Below are 24,226 nucleotides of genomic sequence, written 5' to 3' on the forward strand. Positions count from 1 at the left end.
CTTAACTTCTGGGCAAATCTGCCCATTCATTCCTGATTACAGGTTTATTCCTTTGTTGCCTCACCTGCACCCAGAGAGGTGACATTCTCAAAAGATGTGACAAAATGAGGTTACTTTTCTATGACATAAGAATACCACAATCTGATTCTAAACATACCTTCATTAATAAAGAGTATGTCCTGGCCAGAAAAATGAAATACAATTATACTTACATGGGAGTGATTAAATATACCTGCAGTAAACTACTGGAACAGGTCAATTAAATTCAGGGGAATTTATTCCATGGTAGACACCAACTGTTTATTAGGAAAAAGTCTGAATTAACTTGTAGAATTGTTACTGTTCTTGAGACACCACCAGTAAAGAGAACAGCTACTGCTTTGCAGGCATAGAACTGAAAGACTTGAAAGAATGAATGTTGTTTAGCTAAAGTCACTCCATGCTATGCATAAAATCAAGAGAATTATTTCATAATTCATTTCATAGAAGTTTCTAGAGCCCCAGGTTTTCTGAATAATTTAATGTGATTTTGTCTGTGTGTGGCTAAAGACATTTTGAGGGGGCTTTGGTTGGGTTCCCTTGCGTTAATCATCACCATGGGGCAATAGCAGACACAGGCTGCTGTCAGTTGGCTATCACCCACAGGGCTGCAACTATCTGTGGCAGCCATACCTCATGGTGTTGCAGTTTAACAGATTTACAAGTTTGTGGTTCAGTTTAGAGGGAAGGATTGAGCAATGCAGTAAGATGCTGAGCAGTGTAAGCCTTCTGCCAAGCAAGTATTTTTGTTTCAGATACAACACAAATTTTATTCAATCCTGCCTGATATTTGCAACTGACAGTTCCAATACAAGTCCTTTTCAGTCTTGCATATGTTCGGTTATCAGTACTGGTTATTTTTTATCTGTCTGAAGTGCTTGGATTTTGTGAAATGGATGACAGACATAGTAAGGGCAACAGATTGTCTACTGTTGAATAATGAAGGTGATAGTAATTATTTACTTTCATAAGGGTACATGTAGGACCGTAAATATATGAACAGAAAGATTTTTCCAGTGATGAGAACATAGCTCTTGCAAAGTTAGGGCTTTGGCATTTTATTGTCAGTCATGCTACTAACCCACCATGTAATTACTGATGAATCATAAAACTACATTGTATCAACACTGAATTTTCTGCAAAACAGACATAGCACATAGAGATTTACAAAATGTATTTTGCACAGTTACTTAATTTCTGCTAGCTACCAGCTACTAGTAAATTAAAAGCTAGCTAGCAAATTTAAAATCTTATAAAGATCTATGTGATTCTAGGCTATTCATAGTTTACTTGGATACAAGTAAAAATGCTACTTGTATGTGGTTAATGAAAACTTGTGGGAATGTTGCTCTGTCCTTGTATCTGCTTTCCACATGAGTCCCTTGATATTGGCTGGGAGCAACAGAAAATAAATCAATATATTATGCTGTTACTTTGTGGAAGGCTGTAGGGACCTGTATTGGTTTTGTGTGGCAAGGTTTTGGTAGCGGGGGGGGTTGTTACAGGGGTGGCTTCTGTAAGAAGTTGCTGGAAGCTTCTCCTGTGTTCGAGAGAGAGCCAATATCAGCCGGCTCTAAGACAGACCCGCCGCTGGCCAAGGCCGAGCCAATCAGTGATAGTGGTAACGTCTCTGTGATAACATTTTTAAGAAGGAAAAAGTTGGGACAGGCAGAGTTCGGCAGCCAGAGAGAGGAGTGAGAACATGTAAGAGAAACAACCCTGCGGACACCAAAATCAGTGAAGAAGGAGGGGGAGGAGATGCTCCAGGCACCAGAGCAGAGATTCCCCTGCAGCCCGTGGTGAAGACCATGGTGAGGCAGGCTGTCCCCCTGCAGTCCATGGAGGTCCACGGTGGAGCAGATATCCACCTGTAGCCCGTGGAGGACCCCACACTGGAGCAGGTGGGTTCCCAAAGGAGGCTGTGACCCCGTGGGAACCCCGCGCTGGAGCAGGCTCCTGTCAGGACCTGCGGATCTGTGGAGAGAGGAGCCCACGGAGCAGGTTTTCTGGCAGGACTTGTGACACCGGGGGGGACCCACGCTGGAGCAGTGTGCTCCTGAAGGACTGCACACCGTGGAAAGGACCCATGCTGGAGTAGTTCGTGAAGAACTGCAGCCCGTGGGAAGGACCCACGTTGGAGAAGTTAATGAAGAACTTTCTCCCATGGGAGGGACCCCACGCTGGAGCAGGGGAAGAGTGTGAGGAGTCCTGCCCCTGAGGAGGATGAAGCGGCAGAAAATAACGTGTGATGAACTGACCGTAAACCCCATTCCCCGTCCCCCTGTGCCGCTGGGGCGGGTTGGTAGAGAATCCGGGAGTAAAGTTGTGCCCAGGAAGAAGGGAGGGGTGGAGGGAAGGTGTTCTGAGATTTGGTTTTATTTCTCATTACCCTACTCTGGTTAATTTGTAAAAAAGTGAGTTAATTTTCCCCAAGTTGAGTCTGTTTTGCCCGTGACGGTAATTGGTGAGTGATCTCTCCTGTCCTTATCTCGACCCACAAGCTCTTTGTTATATTTTCTCTCCCCTGTCCAGTTGAGGAGGGGGAGTGATAGAACGGCTTTGGTGGGCACCTGGCAACCAGCCAGGGTCAACCCATCACAGGACCATTCTCCAAATTAATATTAATCCCACTTTGCAGACAGTGACTATATGTATAGCTTCAGATTTACATTTGAAACATATGATTAGCAAAAGAAACAACCTTTTTAAATAATCCTATCAGAGAATTTGCTAGTTAGAGGTTTCAGTGTTAGATGTGATGTTTCCTGTGATAAATTGAGAAACCTTTTGAAATGCAGTAGTTGTGGTTTTGAAACCTGTCCTGTACTGCCTTTGTTGGCTTAAGGTGTTACCACATTTCTCAGTAGATCATTCAGTCGTAAGTTCAAGTCACATAACAGGTGTCTGAGCGATATTCAGTTCTGGTGTTGCAGTCCACTTCAACAAAAAGAAAGCTGTACTGTGCATTTTGTCTTCAAGATAAAACAAGGAAAGTACTGTCTTCTTCCTCATCAGAAAAGCTATATAGTTGCATTATATAACTCAATAGATCACCAGCTAGATATGTGTCTTTGAACAAAGAATCATTACTACTAATAAAAACAGTATTATGATAGATAGGCTTTTGTTATTATTAACAATTATTATTTTCTATTTTAATAGTAATCCAAATTCCGTGTTACTTGGGGCCTTACTAGTCTTCAAATCTACTGTGTTGTCAGTTCTTCAGCTATAACTGCACCAACTATAAGCGAAGATTTTCTGAAACTTGTAGCTCCCTAAAATTTTATGTAACAGTTCCATGATATTTTATGAAGACAGTCAGAAGAGAAGGAAGGAGGAAGAGGGGAAGGAAGGAAGCAAGGTAGAAAGGAAGGAAGGAAAGGCAGGGAGGGACAGGGTGAGAGGAAAGAAATGGAAAAAATGGGGTTTAGCCTTGTTGATAGCAAAGGCAAGCTCGTAGATCAGACTGGACTGTATGTAAAAAGGCTTGTAACTAATAGAATTAGAAGTACAAAGTTTTCCCAAATTCATTACTATCCATTTTAAGTCTGCTGAATTTTATGCCAAACACATGAATTTTGGAAAGCTAATTTCTGGGGAGAAAACGGCTTTTTATCTAATTAGCTAAGACAAAAACCAGGATATACCACACACACAAAGAGGAAACAAAGTGGTGAAGTTCATATGCTGTGTTAGTTTTTCAAGGAAGGAAGAGGAAGGGTGAAATTTGCATAAGAACTTACTATTGAAGAATTCAAAAGGCTGGTGATAACAGACAAATGTATTTCTATTTACAGCAGATGAATTGTTTTAATAGTCTGACTTCAAAATATTAAATTATTTTTTGCTTTAATTCTTTCTGGATAATTTTTATTTTTCAAAACTCACATTAATGAGAGTTCAGTTTTACATGTATTTTGTGGTTCATCCTTCCATCATAGTATGTACTTTCTATTTTAGAATTAGTCCTTGGTTAACTGGCCCCTCCATAATGTTATTCTAAAAAGACATATCAGTATTTAATTACTCTACAGCAGATGAAATAGAAGGAAAAGAGTCAATAGATTGCTTAATAGAATTATTAGACTATGAAAATGCAGGAACATTCCTTTTCTAACCTTTCCTTTTACAATTCCCCTGTCGTAAGGGCCATGGAATTGCAACAAAGCATGTCAGCCAAAATAGAATTGAGTTTGTTGCTAGTTAAAGATGCTTATACACTCAGTGTTCATTAATTTGAAAAATCTGATAACAATCGTAATAGAAAACACTGGGGATATGTATCACTAAGCTTCAGGATGGAGAAGTATAAAGGAGTACAGAGCATATGTGAGGTCACAGGCAAAGAACAATGAGAATGTGACAAGAAAAAACAAGTTCAAAATGGATCATTGGGAAGAATCCTGAATTAAGCAGATTATTGACCTAGTTGGTGTTTTCCTTTTGCAGTCCTTTTTGTTATGTAACATCACAGACATCTTCAAATTTGTACATGGAAGAATATTTTCTCTTCTATCCCACTAATAATCAGCTATATTTCATTATGTTTACAGACCATAAAAAAGGGTAATCTAATTGAAATTCAGTCTTCTGATCTCCGAGGACACTTCTCAAAACAAGTAGACAAGATATTATTGTGATATAATATAATTTTCTTTTTAATAAAAATTATTCTGCATTTCACCCTGCTGAAAAGCAATACTTCTTGGCTGAACAGCACTAACAACATTGTTTATGTTAGTTTTTCTATGACAGGACGTGAGGTCCCTGTTAGATTATTGATGGCAAATGTTGATGATTTTCTTTTTCTTGCTTTGAAGGCTATTCTTCAATAGATAATTGTGGTTTATTTAATCATTCATCAGTGCAAATAGGTGAAAAAAAAATCACAGATAACCATTTTTGTGTTATGACCTGATGTTTGATCAATGTTGTCCTTATTTTCCCAATTGCTTTTCTTTCTTTTTTCTTGTATTTCTGTAATCCAAATTTCAGAGAGTAATGTAGCAGTCTAATTTCTGTGTCTACATTTGGCAAGTTCCCAATAACTTGCAAATACAGTGTTCGTCTCTTGGCCTGCTCTGATTGACAGCCCAGAAATAGCCTTTTAAATTGTGTCAGATTCTCATCTCTCTGTTTGAAAGGTAAAGTTAAACAGTTTTCCTAGCAGTCTCCATGAAGTCTTGAATGTAACAAATCAGCTGTTTTGGCCGTTGTGCCAAGCTTTTGTCTATGCAAAAGTACTTCATTTTTATCTTTGCACATTAATAGCTTACTGAAAACTGTTGCAGCTGTCCATTTACTTCGGGACATGTGATAGCTCAAAGTAATTTATTTACCAAAATAGAGCTATTCTCACTAGCCATACTCTTATCATATATTAAGTTATTATTTTGCATTTGCTCCACTGTGGAATGAATGAAAATGTTCCATTGTCACAAACAGCACTCAGGTTTTATAAAAAGAAAAGAACAATGGATTCAAACTCCCTGTAGAGAATAATATGGTCTCATCAGTTGTCCTATATTTATCTAATATTTCAATCAACAAATATTGTATTTGTATTACAATAGCTTTCTATGTTTCCAATCAAAATTGAAGCACCATTGTGCTGGACACTCTACAAGTCTATTTGGTGACACTGTTCTTTCCACAAAGCCTTTACAATAAGCTAGTAGAAAAATGCAGCTATTAATCTACTGATATAAACTATTCACTGCATATAAGCGTCCAGTTTCACAGCCCAGAAAGCGTTATATGACATCAGAGTTGAAATAAACTTGCCCCTACCACTGAGTTGCTGATGTTGTAATGTGCTATGACAGGTACTAATAACAGAACTCAAAAATAATACCTAAATGAAAGTAAATCCCCAGACTAATAAAAAAAATTCATAATACACTTTTGAAGTGTTTTTTAATAGAAGATTTGGGGGAGAAAGTGGGTGTCAGTTACAGGATATTAGGAACGTGCATATTCTGGCTCAAAATCACAGAATGTCCTGAAACATCAAAATGGAAAATTTAGGTCCTGTTTATGCAGATCAATTAAAATCATCAACTACAAGGCTAGACAATAAATAAATTAATGAATTTAGCCAAGATTCTTGAGTTTGGTGAAGTATTAATCATTTATTGCCCATATTTCAATCTTTCTTATATACAGTACCACTGAGTAAATACTGGTTTTGTTGTTATTGCTTTTACTTTTTTTTTTAAACATACACTATTCTCCTAATTAAATTAGACTTGGTAAGAAGTCTGTGTTTCCTCTCGTACGCTACTTTCTGATGCTGCTTATGACTGATTGAAAGACTTTCTCATCCCATACCCATACCTGTCCTCCTTTTGTGCTCATCCTCTGCCTCCTGAACTGCTATTTATTTTAATTATTTGCTAAGAGAGCTCTAACATTAGTCTCCTAACCTTGCACAATTAATTACTTCATTCAGGTGCTTCATAAGTTTTGTTGCTATTTCCTGAACTCTCTTTCTTTACCTTGTCACTATATTGCAGTAAAAATGAGATTTGATTTAGTATCCCCTGAGCAATACAGAAGACAAATATGGTCTGTGACCTGATGATTTCCATTTAGCTGAAAAATCCATTAGGCCTTTTCTTTTGCTAAGAAAGTCTGCCATAAACTTTTATCTGACTTTTTCACCGTTATTGTAGCTGAATATTTGACGATGACAAACCATGTGAAGATTTTTGTGTGTGATTTTTTTGTGTTTTTTTCTAAAGTAGCTTCTTGTAGGGAAAGTAGAAAAACAAATCAGTCCTGACAGATTTTTTTCAGGTCACCCATGGTTATGCAGGAACCCTGCTGTATTCCTTCTGCATATTTTCAGAACAGCTGCCATTTTATGATCTCCTTTTCAGAAGCTACAGACAAAAAATCTCTTTCACCTACTCAATAAAAAATACAGACAAGTCATTTAAAATCTCATGTATGAAAATCAATTTGTAAAACCTTTTATGCAAATATGTAACAAAGTATATGGTCAGCTTGAGGAGAGGTGAAGTGCTCTTAACTGTTTTGACTGTGAATAACAAAACATTTATTTTCATTGTCACTGACAAGACATTCTAATTTTATAGGGGTCTTTCATTTGTAGCATCCCTTCTCTCTGTATTTTGGCCATCGGCATAGCCAGTGAAACTTAGGATATGAATTTGTATGTCTCGTGATCTCTTAAAAGAGCTGATTGTAAAATATGGCATGCAGTTAGATTTCATAGCATTTTTAAGCTTAAAAAACAGAATCAGCTATTGTGACTGGTGATATCAGCTTGAACCATAGTAAGGATGAAATCAGAATGTGCTTAAATTTGATCATACAGGGGAATGCAGTGATTCTGATTAAATTCACAAAGCCTGCTAAAGAATCTACAGAGGAAGAATAATACCGATAATTAGAGACGAATAGGAGTTCCCAGTAAAGATATGATCAAAGAGGTTAAATGTGCTGATCTAGACATTGCACAGAAGTTGTAATGAATTTCTGTGTCTTTGAAATATTGTGATAATGTGATAATGTAAAACTGGTAGCATATTTCCCATTCAGTTTTACTGTGCATGTCATAATATGTAAAGGGAAGAGAAAAAGTAACACTGGTCTGTTTTTTTATTCTGTTGTGTACACTGGTTTCCTGCTTTCTTATGCTCAAACTTACAGTGCTCAATAACATTACATTCTTTTGTAAGTTCATAAAAACTTCGGATTGTTTGGGTTCTTTTTGTTTGTTTTCAGAGGGAGGAGAAACACCATACTGTGCTGTGTAGGGGTGTTTGGTTCAAAGATGTTTGATTATACTCATTTGTGTAGAGAGAAAAAAAAAAATACTGACACAAATTGCCATCACGTGATCTTCAGTATAAAAAGTGAAGACCTTACCTTTAAAAACCTTAGAAGCCAGTTCAGAATTTTTTTACTTAAGTACCTTCGAAAGCAAGAATGAGATATTACTGGAGAATATAGTCATGTATTACACTTAACCAAAAAATTTGAGCTCTTTAAGGCATTTGCAAAGTCAGTCTTGGAGACTCTACCTCCTTCTCTACTAGAAGTGTCTTTCCTCCCCCTAGCAGGAAGTAAAACAGTGGTTACTGTAGACAGACCACAAGGCAGATATGGTCCTTTTGAGCCACAAGCTATTGGGATCAACAAAGTGAAATTCTGTTACCTGTGACCATCTGGAGGTAGGGCTACCTCTACAATTTCTATACCACAAAGTTTGTAGTAAATTTGGCAGCATGAGTTACTGGAACATGCCTTCTAAAATCTCTGAGAACAGGTAACTTCCAGATTCTTAGTGTGGTGTGAAATTGAGTTAATTGGTAAGAACAGTAGAGGCTTTTCGAGGAGATGAGCTACTTGAACTCTTATATCTCACAGGGAGCACTGAGAAATTCAAGGGTTCTTACTTTTCAATTGCAATGCCTTTATAGGTCAGTTTCTGTATCCTGGGACAAATTGAGATGTTTCAGCCCTGATTCCATCGATGTTTTGAAAGGGAATATTGTTGAGAGGTACTGAGTGGTGATTTGAGTGAAAACCCTGGATAGAACACATTTATTTCATGTGTAGAAGTAATATTTACACAGAGAATGTGGACTCATTTTTCGTGATAGACCAGCTGGCTGTGAAAATGAACCGCAGAGCTGTTTGCTAGATTTGAGAGCATTTCGTAGTGCACAAACTATCTTTCGCTATGAATTCTGATTTTGTTTTGCAGGATTGTACCCACTGTTTTTAAACTTACCTAAGGGTTTAATTGGTCATTTGCGTATTGAAAGAGTATTTGCTCATAGATGTTGGACTTTTTAAAACAGTTCTGCAGAAGTCTACAGAACTCCTTGCAAATGCTGCTTAGTATGAGTAGGAAATGCACAAGCAGACATCCTTGTCTCATATCTTCCATGCTGTTGAGAAGCTCAAATTATTTTGTGTAATCTGAATATTGTTCCCCAAAACCAACATCATCCAGTGGCTTTCTCCTTACTTGAAACACACGAGCGTCCACATGAAGCTGGTCTGTTTTTAAGTTTGAGTGTACTGGCTGTGTGCCTCGTAAAGAAGCCTGTTCTTTCTAATATGTAGGTTTGCTACAAACTGTATAATCGTCATCAGTCTTTCTGCTTTTCTTCATTAAAACATAGAATTGACATACTGACTCTCTGAAGTCAGCCTGAAATGTTGTTAGGTGTTTCTAGGATAAGGTTTTTCTTTTCTGTGTTTTTTTAAAATCTCTAATACTGTTTTTAGAAGAACTTTCTCCTCCATGGAAATGATAGAAAAAAGTAAAATTAATTAGCCATTAGCCAAAATGAATGGCTAACATTCTGATTAAAAGTGGTTACTATGACTGGTCCTCTATAGGACTTTATAGTATTACGTATCTATTTCTTTATTCTTGTCATTTGTGAGCTTCAAGTTCAGAAGCAGCAATCTGTGCCTGGAGGTATCCAAACATGTCATTTCTATATTTTCTGTCATATTTTGCATTTCCCCCATGATGTGATGCTAATTTAGAGTGAACATGAAGTAAATTAAGAAATAATTCTAGAAATGGTGGAATAGGATTTAAGAAAATTTTTCATTTCTGTGACTCTATCTGATCATTTACAAAGTTGTTCATTAAGAGTCGCTGAAATGAATTGTGACTGTCTGGCATTTAGTAGTTACATTGGTATATAAAAAGAAATAGAAACCATCTCTTGCTCTTAATGTTCTATTACTAGCCAGAATTTTTTTTTTTTTTAAAGTGGAAAAAAACCCCACAATGAAGTGTGGTATGACTCAATTTGGAAAATATGAAATGACTGTTAATATCTGTGGAGTGATTATGCTGTTATTACATTCACTGCTCAGAAACAAACTGAGTCTTGTTTTTCAGGTTTTAAGTACCACATATGTCTTCATAACATTTCAATTTGGAAGTTTGCATGCAGATGTGATCACTAGGCTGGTTTGAGTTTAAGCGCAAGTATCTCACATGCATAGTCATATTGCAGATGTTGCATTTTTATCAGTTCTTTCAGAATTGCATGCTTATAATTCTTCTGGGAGTTTTACCCACAGTCTTTTATCCTTTATATTGTAGTAGGCTGGAACACCCCATTTTTTTTTTTACACCAAATAGTGAGTGTACTTAGCTGTCCCTTTGCACATGAAGAACATCTTAGAAAAGGCAGAAAGCGTGTGAGTCATTGTAATTGTTTCCTGTACCTACTTCTTACAAGGCAGTTACCACCCAAACATCTCTTATACAGCTTAAGAGGTGGGAGCTTCCTCCTAAACTGTAGGCTAGGAAATGGAAAAGTAAATTGTCACACTCAGGAATAGTGGCGGTGCCACCAAATCTCGTTTAGTGGCTTTCTAGCATTCAGTGCTTCAAGGAGGCACTTTGACACATTAAAGCAATACTGAAACTGGGACAGCTGTCATCTTGGGCATAAAGCAATCCATCCTCACCAGAACTTTGTAACCATCAGTGAAATTTTCCTAAGTCTTACTTTTCTCTGGTGCTAACCACAGATGGTGCACACACTAACAGCAAATCCTTCACCACAACATACTGACAGAAAGAAAGTATACGCCAGCACTATACACTTGAATGGGAGGTGTACTTCACTGGCTCAGTAGCCCTCAGCAAGACACCCTCTGCAACTAAAAAGCATTACAGCCACCAAAGCTCTCGGCAAATAACCAAAATTGAGAGCACCAGCAAGTTCAAGTGAAATTTTTGTATACCAACAGGAGGGGACCAAGGAGTTAACTTTGCAGCTAAAACATAGGGAGTGCTTTAAATTCTTGTCTTTGCTTTTGGGAGATTGACAAGTAGTTACAACTCTCTGGGGAGGCAGTTTTGAACAGAAGACTAAACACTGACTGAAAGACTCCTCTGCTGAAAGAAAATTGGGAAGGGAAGGAAAAAAAAAAAAGGAAAAAAGGTTCTAAAAGGTACTTATCTCCAGAGTAAAAATACCAGGACCAAAGCATAAAACTCAGTAAATACCTTCTAAGCATTCATCTCCATAGTCTTACAGAAATAAAGATAACTCATTATACTACAGTAGAGAAAAAGATGGAAAGGTAAAACAGAACCTTACTGTAAGAACATAAATTTATGCACGGATGGAACAACAAAAATCACTTAAACAACTAAGGGCACAGTAAAATAAAATCAATATCAAAGGAATGTCTCTTTTTTAACACTGTTAATAGTATCAATAAAGGTGCTATTCAATTTATAGAGCATTTTGTGTGAGGGTTTCATACAAACAGGTGCAGTAGTGTTTTCATGTGTTAAAAATGAATTCTAGGTTATATAGCATCTATTCTTTTGATGCACTTCTGTAACTCCTATTAAAGTTAATTAGTATTATGTGCACATCAAGAGAAGAATAGAAACCATATGTGTTTTATTGTAATAATTATTAAACTAACATCTCATACTGACTGAGAATGTAGTTGTTTGCCTACTTCCTTACAACCACCAGCTGTGAACTTTCAATCTTATAACCTCTAAACAACAAAGGTAGTCCAACTAACATGTAGCTGCTAAAGCAAGTGGTGGTGGTAGTAAGTGCTAATCTTACCATTTAGCTAATACTCAGCAGATACTTTGGTATAGTGCTAAAAGCTTAGTGCCCTTTGTCTTAGCATATTATTGTGATCTAAAAAAGGAGAGTTATTAACCATGAATGGTGAAAAAATCCAGTGGCACTTTTAATCACAGTTTGCACACGTGAATGTTAGTCTACCTGCACTGCCGAAACATCAACTTGAAAATTATCATTTCCTCTTTTATCTTGGTTTTCTAGTAACTAATTTTCACTGTTGTGTGCATGAAATGGCTACCTGTTCAGGCCCTAGGAAGCTTGGTGGTTAGTGATATGAACAACAGTTAAATGGCTTCCTTGTTCTTCCCATGATATTAGAAAATAATCATTTATTTCTCTGCAATGCTGTATCTCCTTAGCATAATAGCTTGCCCAAATACCATTGTGAGTTGAAGTGTTCTTGATGATGCATGTCTAAATTTTTATGGCATTCACGATAAAATCCAAACAGCTCTTTATGAATCTTCAGGCAGATAAGTGGTATGCATACAAGTTGATTTCACATATAAAGAAAGAGAATGTAATATTTGTCATGTGTGTGGGGAAATTTGTAAATTATCTGATTTGCTTTTGGAGTAGGAATAAAGCATAACATGAAATAGCCCATGAAATAAAATGGCAATGAATTTAGAAAATAAGACAGTTGGTTCAGCAACATACTGAAGTATATAAATAGTTCCATTACAGTCAGCTTTCTGAATGAGACTACTCATTTGCTTTAAGTTAGATAAATTATGAAAGGAAAAAGTTTTAAAGCCATTGGCAGCCAATCAAGAAATCGTTTTCTGCATGTGATTATTTGGAACAGACTGCCTAGGTTTAAGAAATATGGAGCAATACTGTTTTTTCATAATTTTTACAGTTATGCAGTGTTACAGAATGATGCAAAACTGATTTTGAATTATCTTTTTTTAATGTGTAGTGGTTTTATCATTAAAACTGTTTTGGAGCAGGTGCTTTTTAGACTCAAATACTGTGAATGCTTTCACTGTCTTTCATATGATAAAACGAAATACTGTAAAAAAAAGGAATTCATTATGAAATTTGAACAATATACTCTAATTATATGGAGCTGTAGAGATGTAACTGTACCTGTTTTTCACTATAATGGATAAGTCTGCTTTGTGAAATGCTTTGCAAAATCATGTTACATAAATAATAGTTACTAAAATTATTTTTGTTACCTTTGTTGAAAAGAACATCTACTCAGGAGTTAAAAAGACAGCACAGAATGAGATCTCTGAAAGCTTCTTTAGCTAATCCTGCATAGTCAGAAGAAATCACATAATTTACACTAAGTTACTTGTTGGCCTTGCATATGTTGTGCATAAATTTATATTTAGCATTACTACATATTTTGCTGCTGGATAATGGATATACACTTTTTCTTGATTCAGAATCATTAGAAATATAGTCCCCCAATTTGCAGCTGATGTATCCTGACTTTTAAACCCTTGATAGTTTCTGATGTCCTGCATTAAGTCATTAAGTTTGAAACAGGAAGCAATAACTTATAGATGATAGTTGGATTCATTTTTGCTTTTCATGGAGACTAATCTAAGATATTTTCTAAGGAATTTTTATCTCCTCTTCTGGAACAAAAGACTTTGTGCCTAAATTTGTACACAAAATAAATTAAGAATACTAGTGGTGGTAGTCATGAATTTAATTTTTTTTTTTTTTTTTTTTTAGATTTTGTTGTGAGAAAGATGGTTTCTGTAAGCTCATTTAAAACTGGTAGAAACACTTAAGTATGCTTGCTGTCAGTTGTTCAAGACTTCAGCAGGAGATACCTGGCAAAGCCATTATTTTGGTTTTCTTTTGAAGACTTAAGTTAGCATCAGGAGTTCATGTCATCTTACTTTCTATGTGAGGTGGTAAAGGTGATCACAGGCATAGCAACAGAGATGTGGAAATTTGCCAGGTACTTGCTGATATTTTCCTAAAGCTTTTGAGACATTTTGGTGCAGAGGGAGATTTCCAGTATGTTCAAGCAAGAAATTTGTGGAAGTGTTTCTGCAGCTGCGATCTCTATGATACTGACTTTTGTGCAAACCCAGCTACTAAATAGCAAAAAGTCATGTATTAAAGTGAACTTGAATATTTACCTTGGAAAATTTTGGCCTAATAGTTTACAAAACCTGATAAATAAAGAAAGATTTTTCTCTTGCTTCGTAGAAGCATAGAGATTTTTAAGGCCAAAATTCAAGAGAATGTTTTTCTCAAAGCTCTTGATGGTGCTCTTTCAGGGTGGCTTGTTGGTGGCTTTTTAAAGGAAAATAAGATGTTAAGGTGGGACTTTGGAGGTAACAGTGTTTATGGACACATATACCTGCATCAGGTCCTGTAATAATATTGTTGTCCCACAAATGGGGTTCATTTACCCGGTGTGCAAGCCAATAACACACAGAGTCAAGATATTTTCAAACTAATTTAATTGATGAACACAGGTGGATGCCTGTCTCCAGTCAGCACACCCTTGTCTCAAAAATCCTCATAATTATACACTTAACTAATACATATTAATTGTTATTTTCCTTAATGAATGGTTCTTTCTTCTTCACCTCTCATGTAAATTAGTGCACAGACTCTGTCTTCTTCCTTCATTGTCTTCTTTTGAGTAGGTGATATCATTTGAGTAGGTGGTCAATGAGCCAGTGGTCGCGATCTCTCCCCCTGTGGGAAATAATACCTTTTACCTACTTCTTCTCTAGTCTTGGCAGTTCGAAGTGGTTCTTCAACATTTATTGACCAGACCACAATCCATTGCCTTTTCTGACATAAACATCCTACTTATTTACAAAGCCCCATTGTCTAGTAGTTAGTTCCTAAACCCTAAATCAAGTCTAGATACTGTTTCCCTTTTTTAAATAGTAACTGATGGGGGCTGTACACAGGACTTTAGCAGCTCTCTGGTTATTTCAATCATATTATACATATTAACTGATAACAATATGAAGGCTTAGATGTGTCATATTAAAGATTAAAAATCATCTTCTTCACAAAGGTTTTCATACATCAGGATAAACAGTTTAGACAAACCTTTTCTAGAAGCACAGTATTTAAAGCAAGGACACCAAAAAAACCCTAGCTATAAGTTAGCAAGATGTTTTCTTCATGTGCCAAAGGACCTGGAAGTTACTGAAAAGTCAAGAAACAACCAACCCTTCTTTTTATAATCCCTGTCTTAGCTTTTCAGTTAATACTCAGAAGACGTTATGTTGTAGCACTTACTCAAAGTGGTATGCCTTATAAAATAAGTGCAGAAACATGTTTAGCATGCACAGATTGATTATTAAGTCTTCTTCAGGTACAAAAAAATACTGAAATACTATTGTGTAGTCTAAGATTTTTCACTGTATATTCAGTTAGTGGCAGAAATTATCTCTCAGTTACTATAACATCTGATCTGCTCCCAGTCGCTACTGAAGAGTGCGTATAATAATCTTCATGCCTACATCTCCAGCCTACAGAAAAATAGTTTGATCTCTTCACTCTAAAAGAACTAAGTTTTGCGTTTAGCTATAAAATGGATGACAGCTGTTTTTACTAATAAATCCAAGAAGAAACAGTTCCATTGTTGAAATCAGAAACAACCCTGGTGCTCTCAGTCAATTATGTTGTTTCTGTGGCATAGGGCCTCTCACCGAGTGATAATTCACCACTGGACGGATTCACATCTTCTGTTTTCAAGCATTATGTTTTCTTCATTTGTGCTTTTTTCATGCAACTTATCATGTGTTAATTCTGTCCACAGAGTTGACATGGAGGTTCTTTGTGCTTACACTGATTTTTTACGTACTTGACACATACAATGCTATGCTAAGCTTAGTCTGTCCCACTATGTCTGTTTAAAGGCAAGAACTGGCTCTCCACAGCTGTTTGACTTCATTAACTGTTTTTCACAGAACAGTTTGCGATGAATTTTCAAATAATTATCAAAACATGAAACTTTCTATTCCTTCTCAGATGCACTACCCCCCCACACCTACTCCCTTCTCACCTGACATCATGACTCCCTCAGCCTTCTGGCAATCACACTGGACTGTTCGAACATAATCCCAGTAGTTGTTTAGGCCCATGACTTCCAGCTACACAGAACAACTACTTCCTTATGTCCATGCTAATACAGTATTCAACTGGAACTTAAACATTGCTCTGTGTTAACAAATTATTGTTTTCATTTGCAGAAATTTCTTTCAAAATAAACAAAACATAACAAAGCAAAACCAAAAAACCCAACCCTCCCCTCCACTTTTTTCTAGAAAGTACATCTTGCCTTGTTAGGATCATCTTTGATCAGCTAGATGAAAGTTGGTGAGAAAATTATCTTAAAAGGAAGCTGTGAAAACAAAAAGCTTACCTATACTCTACATAAAATCAATTTAATATTTAGTAAGCAAATACGAATATTGTTGATGACATTTTTGTTTTTTATAATTTGGAGATATTTACTCAGACTGTAGACTGTAGTAAATTCCATTTTACACTGCCCATTGCAGATTTTTTATTTCTTTGTATTTTTTAGAGGTAGCACTGAATTGTGTAATTTGTTTAAATAATTATGACGGGCTTACAAGTGTCAACCTTGAGCTCAGCATGTAAAACAGTTTAAAAAAAACACTTTTTAACATCTGATGCTCCTATACCCAGCCAAAATCCTATTTCAAATTAGTGACAATATAATTCGTGCAGTAATTAGTTGAGTAAATTGCAGCAAGAGTTATAGCAAAGCTTAGTAAATCCATTTTTGTCTATGTTCAGCATCTCATGAATGAATCCCAATGTCATTACTCACTTACAGTTCCATGAGAAGTATTAGCTGCTGTTGCTAGACAAATATGAAAGTGTCATGTTTAAAGTACATCTGTCTCCTTCAGTCTTCCAGAAAATCTGCTTCAGTTTGCTCAGTTCAGTTCACAACAGTTCACAACAGCTCTTTCAAGGTCATATGATTATTATTGTGAAAAATGCTTTGGAAGTACACAAGTGCTAGCTCTCCGTGGTTCAGAGTGAGCAGTGCCTTGTGTCACCAGGCCCTCCGTGCCTGCTTTGAAGGCAGGCATCCGCCGTGCTAGAAGGCATGACAGGATGTTGAGTATTTTCTTCCACACAGTAACTCAGAGTACAGAGGTTATCTATCATCGATGAAAACAGTGCTTCCTTTTATAACATGAAACATGCTAAATCCTAGACTACTCCCATTTACTTCAGTTTAGGGCAGCAGCAAAATTTCAGGTAGAGTCGAAGTCACAGGCCACAGCCAGTTCTAACATTGGGTTTTGGGAGCAAAATAATCCATAGCAAAACTATGTATGTGACATCATGAACCTGTGAGTCTTTCTGAGATTAAAACATTGAAGTCTTGGCTGCCTTCGGCTTTAGAAATAGTAACATTTCTATGTTACTATATATATGCCTTCATCCACATGTATAATCTTAAGTGTTAATATGAGGTTCTGCTGTGTAACTCCATACTCATTAAAGGGTATTTATCAGACAGCAGTAATTATTGAACTTGGGCACGGAACTGTGAGAAAGCTGGGTTTTAAGCAATGTGTGTTGTCTGCTACAGAGAAAGCTCTTCTGTATTCTTCCAGAACAGAAGTGAATGGCTCTGTCTCCCCGAGAAGAAAATACCCTTTAGCTTCCTTGTCTGGACGATTCCTCAAAGCTATTTCAACTTATGTGGTGAAACCCACCCCAAGCAAAAAAGAAATTCATATCTACTCTCTTCCCTTCTCCTACACCTATCCTTCCCTGCTAACAGATCCCTAGATGTCTTCTCAGTATCTGTGAGAGAGAGGGAATGTTGCCATAGGTGGGCACGAGAGATATTCAGGAAGATGTTCATAGAGCTAGAAAGACTTTAAAAAAAGTAAACAAACCACAAAAATGAGAAGCTACTATATCTAATTTTTTTACAGTCACCTATGTGTAGTCATGTAAGTCTTATGAATGTTCTAAGCATGCTCTTCAGACCAATGAACATGAATGCTGCATTAGATGTAGAAAAAACGTGCATATTTTGTACCACTAACATTAGTGTAATGCTCAATAATACTGAGTTTCAAGGGATATGCTCTTCAACTGTGTTTTTCCAGAGTTCCTTTTCTGTTCTGACAACATATCTCTTTTTTCTCATTCTCTTCAGCAATAATAGCACTTCTGTTGTTTGTTATTCATCATTATGTTTGCTATTTATTGAAATACTGCAATAACATCCAAATTGCTACATCTGTATGGCTGCACTGTTGTTCCAGGCACCATAAAAAGCAGTTGGAATGCATAGCCTCTACCTTGAATAACTTACTGTTTAATTCACTGCACCAAAAGTGCTTTTAACGTCCTGACCCAAGCTTCTTTTGTCAAAACTTGAGGTCCCTTCTTCTAAGGGACTAAACTGGAGGCCTTCTGGGGTGCCTTTTTTATCCACTTACCAAAGTGAAAATCCTCCCATTTCTCTTTCTAAAATGCACAAGTTTGATGCTGACCTAGAAAACAAAACAAAACAAAACAAAACACAGTATTACTCTCCTTTGAAAACAAGACTTAAACAGAGTTGATGGTTTTGCCACTACAGTTCCTTTGTCAGGTCCTTAAATTTTGCAGCTGTGACATTAATGCAGTTAGTATAGTTTATAGTTGTCAGTTCGGGCTGCAGAGTATATAGGCTGCTTTAAAAAGTATTCAGTAAGATTATGGCATTGAGGCAGCAAGTCATTGGAAGCTGTGTAACATCAGTAACAGAAATGGCCGTGATCACAAGCTGAGATTGTTTGACTGTCTTAGGCAGTATTACAACTCCTTTAGGTTTAGGCACAGGTTTAGACATGTAGTGCAGATGGAGAGGAAGGAGGGAGAAGGGAACTGTATGGTCTGACAACTCCTTTGCCAGACTGCTCACTTTTTTTCTCTTGACCTCTGTGGTGAAGCAAAACCAAGATGCTTCTGCCCCCTTCTCAGTTCAAATTAGTATGTTACAATTTTATTGTGATGATCTATTGCATTCTATTTAAGAATGAATATAAGCTAATTACTTATAAAAAGTGCCATATATGTTTACTAATATCAATACTTTAACACAGAATATTAATGAGTAGAAAGGAGGGGAAAAAAAAGGAATGCTTTTATGTGTTCTGGACCAATCTGCATATTCAGACTACTGACATAAGTGAGCTCTGCTGTACATATGAACCTGCTGCAGATCTCATTATTTACTGCACCATAAAACTGTGTGTGAAGTGAAAAATGAAAGCTTAAAGCAAAGGCTGCCGTCACTGCACTACTCTTATTCTTTCCCCTTTATTTTTCAAACTGAAGTAGGGAGGATGTAAAAACACAAATATTAGTGTGTTAAAAATATTGACTGGATAGAGCAATCATGCGTTTTCCTAATCCTCATTCTTGGCAAGCCCCAATTTAACCCTGATTTAATGTAATCTAAATCCTAACGCTGTCTGGAAACTAAGCTTCAAATTAGAAATGGTAATCACAGAAATTCATATCACTGCCCTTTGCTGTCCTCTTGTCTTTTATTCACCATTGCAAAATACATAGTTTCATTCTCGTGAACATTTGCATATGGAAATATGTGGGATGCTGTGTCCTCTCTGCTTCAGAAGTTTAGTGTTTCTTTTCTTAAATATATGATACCCTGCACTTAAAACACTACTTCACATTCTCTGCCTTTGTTTCATTACCGTAATTCTGGCTGAGTCCTCTCCTTATGTTAGAGAAGTGACATCTGGCAGGGATTCTTGGATTCCCTCTTTTTTTTTTTTTAGGACACAGCCTTTTGTATTTCCCTTTCCATTCCCATTAAGCAGAACAGACATCCAGAAGCTTAGTCATAACCAAATTTGGGTGTATGATGTTCAGGTGATAACGCTGTGCTATAAGCTACAACAGTGCCTTAGTGCAAATGTGAGAGTAACCCCTTATTTTAAGGCTTGTGTTTACTATGAATGATGATTCTCCAAATGTTAATTCTTGTCATTCGGAATGTCATTGTTAAAGGAGAGTGAGAGGTGTTTCATTGTTCACATGAGTGAGACAGGTCACTTTGGAAAGAGCTTGCTATGTGCAGTCTTTAGTTTAGCAGATTTTAAGAACTGCCAAAAGGTGCAAATTCCTTTTTCCATTTTCATGTCCTTATGAAGATATCTAATTTCAAAGGCTCAGTGCACTCATTTGTTAAAACAGGGAACTTATTTAAGGCTAAATGTTAATAACAATGAATGTTAACTGATTTAATGCAATGTGAAATTGCTGCTTCAACATTCATGCAAATGATAATTCAGTTTAAGTGGCTTTATGTTCTGTTACATAGACATTACTCTGCAATTTGCAGGGTAATTGTATACAGAGCTACTAAACAAATCTGTTTTCTTTTGCATCAGAAGTGCTTTGCACATCTCTTCAATATAGGAAGAATATTTTTAAATGCATGGTTTTTATTTGGATGGTATGGGCAGCTGTTCTCTTGCTGAATATTTACTAACTGTTAGTGAGTCTCTGGTCATCTTATAGATGTCTAATTTCCTTTCCTTGTGTGGTATAATTGTGTGAAATTTAAGAGAAATCCCAACAGATACCTAGATCTATTCTTACAGTCTAGCCTAGTTACCCTACTTTACTGACTTACAGCACCACTAAGTAAAAGTATCCATCTGTATATAGCAGCTTTGAACAAAGGACCCTGGGAAAAGAATTTATTGTGTGTTCATAATTACATTTTTAGCAAAATTTACCTTGTAAAATATTTCAGTAGGAATACTGTTTATTAACTGGCACTTTTCTGATGCTTTATATCTTTTTAATCCAAATTAGTCTTTTATGTATATTTAGAAACAGCTTTGTTTTTATTTTTCAATTTATTCATATGCATAGTTTTTCAATAGTAGTACAGAATACCAACTTTGCTGCAAAATGTTTCTTTTACTCCCTTCCCTACTATCTTTGATTTTACTGTTCTCCATCCTGTGTTCAGTTCAGTTGCAGGAAGAATGATTTTGAATAATACGGTCATGATGTCAAACCAGTGCAAATTATATGCTGCTGCCATCTGGAATAGTGAAAATAAAAGCTTTATTTACACTGTTCTTTGAAATAATAAACTTTATTGCAGCAGTTTATCTTCAGTATCTATAGTGAATTCTGGGAATACTCCATGTGTGCCTTTTTATTCTGTAAGCTACAGAATAACTAAAATTTGCCTGTGGCAAAGCTATCAGTGAATCTTGAAATAGACGGTTTTTTCTTCCTCAATAAAATGGAGAACCACCCTCCATTTCCACAACGAGAATAATTGGTTCACATAGGATAACTTTTTTTAAGAGGCACAGTGAAACACTGAGTATGTATGTTAGGCAGATTACACAGATTTAACTACAGGTTAATATGGATATTCTGGAATATGGGTGTTTCGATGGTTCAAATAGTTAATGTGGAAGGAAATACTTAACAGAAATATTACCCAGTTTTCAAGTCAACTGTCCAGTCTTGGACCCTGGTGCTATTGCCTTCCCTTTTTACTCCATAAACCACAACCCAAGTCATCACAATTTGCTTTGGGTGTTTCACATTTGCACTTCATATCCATATCATAGTAATATTGTCATAAGGTACTGTAATTGAGAATATTATTCAACACTATCGTGTCTTTCTTGTTAAAACATGATGCTGATTGCCAAAGTGATTCAGCAAGGTAGCCATGAAGAATTCAAGACTTTAAGACCCAATCGGTTTCTAAAAGCTGCCACTCTTCTTGCTGCCAGCAGGGCCTAGACATGATCTGAAAGTAGCTTTTTATGGAAAAAGTAGTCAAAATGTTAAGAAGGTGTGGCACAACTGCTAGATGAAGATCACTATTTTTCTATTTGTTTAGCTGTGTGGTACACCTAAGTGGGTTTATCATGAAGAGTCAAATCCATTGTACTGGATTTGGATGAAATCCTCTTCTTTCTTTGGATCCAGCTTTTGTATATACATAGGCTTGACAGTCAGTATACCTTCAGACAAAGCTTGGGAAGTTCCTGAAATCTTATGAAAGAATTATGTCATTTAAAAAAGAGAGTTTGCAACAGCACACTTTTCCCTTTAAGATGAGAGAAAACACAGTTAAAGGATAAGCAGAACAGTTTATGATATACAGTTGTGGCACAGCTATGTTCAGAGTTTTTTTCTGTAGATCCTCTTAAAGGTAAGTATCGTTTCTTTTTTGGTAGGCGTAATTTAACTTGGTTGTTTTCAAGATACCACTCCATCAAAATTACTGTTTACCCATAAAAGCTGAGTTTGAGTCTCTACTCTAAAAGCTGTTGCATTTTGAGGGCAGGCTCACCTCTAAGACAGGTGCGACAACATGTGAAATTATGTGTTGGACAATGTCTGTAGGTATACTTACACTGAAATCTGAGTGTAGAGGTTAAGGTGATTTTTCCATACATGTTGCTTGGAAGGGAAGCAATTACCACTTTGACAAAACTGGCAGCAGAGGTAGGAATCTCAAGGACATTGTTTACAGATGAGCAATATCAAACAGACTGAATACACAGAGAGACAGTTTAGAAATACTGTGAAAAACCATGGTGGGAAATGAGGCAAGGCCATTTCGCATCATTCTCTTTTAAGGGTTCATGTGGTAACCAGTCTTTGTAATTGTCTCTCTATGTTGCTCAGATCATACATTCGGTGAAAAATAACTTTTGTAGAGCTCTTCCAGCAATTGGAAATGATACTAGCACAGTACTAAAGGCATTCCTTTAATGCCAGTAATGGAATGCAGTGCTGTTAAGACACCTAACAAATTCAAAGAATGTGCTCTATTTCTAAATCTCTTGTATCTGTCATCCTAAACAAAATATGTATTACATGTATGACTCACTAAGCACAAGGACAGAGAAATCTGCCCTTTAATGGCCTCTCAAAATGACATTACCAAATGGCTTTGAGAAGGTCAAGTCTGATTTAAATTGTTGATGAATTGGAAGCTAATTACTAGAACTGAATTTTAATAGGGAACAGTGGTATATACTATGGTTTAGAGCCTAATGAGCATATCAATGAGCAGTAAAAAATATTTTTCCTTTCACCTCATGTAATGTTGTAGAGCTACCGATATATCAAAATTTTCTAATAGTTACTTTTTTCTTACTGTGGCTGAGAGGCCCTTGTTCACTGATTTGATACTCAGCTCTCTTGCACAGTGTGTTTGATCATCTGTGAAACTTGGTATCATCAAAGTGTAAAGACAGTTTTGTACAAATCACTAAAAAACCTAGAGAGAAAAAAAGCAATTAACATTGTAAAAACTAAATCCACTGTGATAAGCACTCCAATTAGAAATTTCATTATTTCCCTTGTCCATTTTATGTTGAATATTGGGGTTTATTGCCAAATACCTGAAAGCCAGATTGGAAACAGGCCACAACTGTCAAAAATATAACAGTTCTTGCTGTTTGAATCTGTTACATTGTGATGTTTCTCATGAAAATTTCATGAACAGCATTCATTCAGAGAGATTCTATGCATAAGGGGGATGGATGGAATTTAATTACCCTTATTAAAAATAAGAAAGGAAAGCTCTTTACTACTCCATCCTATTAGTATTCAAGATAGATTATCTTTGGTGTACACTTAGGTATTTGCAAAAGGGACTCCAGGGTTTTCTGTACGAACCAAGTAGGAAAGGAAAGGTCAGGTCATAAAAATCCTGTTCTGTATCACAACTCAAGTCTTGTCAATTACTCCCAAAGTAAAGACTTCATGTTTATAAACAGACATGAAACATACCTTTCTTTGGGAAGAGCTTATAGCTAGTGAATGATTTGACACTTAATCACTGATTGATAGAAATAATAGCTCTGAAGGGTTATGCAAACTTAGTGGAGAATTGTGTTTGCTATACTAGGGTAGTATCTATGTGCATTTGTATTGCAAGTAATTAAGTAGCTCATGAGTGGTAGCAGATCCCAAGAACTACAAAGACTTATAGGATGTACTTACTTGCTATAAATTTTTCAGAAAAGTCTGAAGACTTCCCTGAAACTATTTGGAAATATGATGCATTTTTCATGAAAGAGAGTTGACACTGAACAATTTCTTCTAAGTTAATTTTATCCCTTAATCAATTGCATGTCAGTAACCACCAATCAAAACATTTAATAAGATATGTGGTTTATAGCTAGTATTGATCCTTTTTCTTTGGGTTTTTTTGCATCCTTTTTGAAGTGAAATTGCAGCCATTATTTAAAAAAAAAAAATGTTGCTGTATTAATGGAAATTAAGAGCAAGATGTTGTAGTTCAAATAGATTATTTTACCTATGCTAACGATTTCTGAGAAATTGCCTGATCCCACTGTGCTTCCAGTGTTACTTGCTAGTTTGTATCATCTTAAGAAGGCAAATTGCTCTTGTTCAGTATACTTAGTATTTTGCTATTGACTGCACTAGGGTGAGATTTTTGACCATTTCTGAGTGTTGTAGTTGACACAGTTGTTTCCGTTCAAGATCATTATGAACATCCTGCCACTTTAGCAGTAAAGCTCTGTCAT

General features: G+C 36.3%; 1 protein-coding gene across 33 annotated transcripts in view; it reads left to right on the top strand.

Annotated features, from left to right (window-relative positions):
* PTPRD (protein tyrosine phosphatase receptor type D) overlaps nt 1-24,226 on the top strand; it is a 1,286,084-nt gene that overhangs the window by 1,115,370 nt on the left and 146,488 nt on the right. The window lies entirely within an intron of this gene.

Source organism: Aquila chrysaetos, chromosome Z, assembly GCF_900496995.4.
Source record: "Aquila chrysaetos chrysaetos chromosome Z, bAquChr1.4, whole genome shotgun sequence".
Lineage (NCBI taxonomy): Eukaryota > Metazoa > Chordata > Aves > Accipitriformes > Accipitridae > Aquila > Aquila chrysaetos.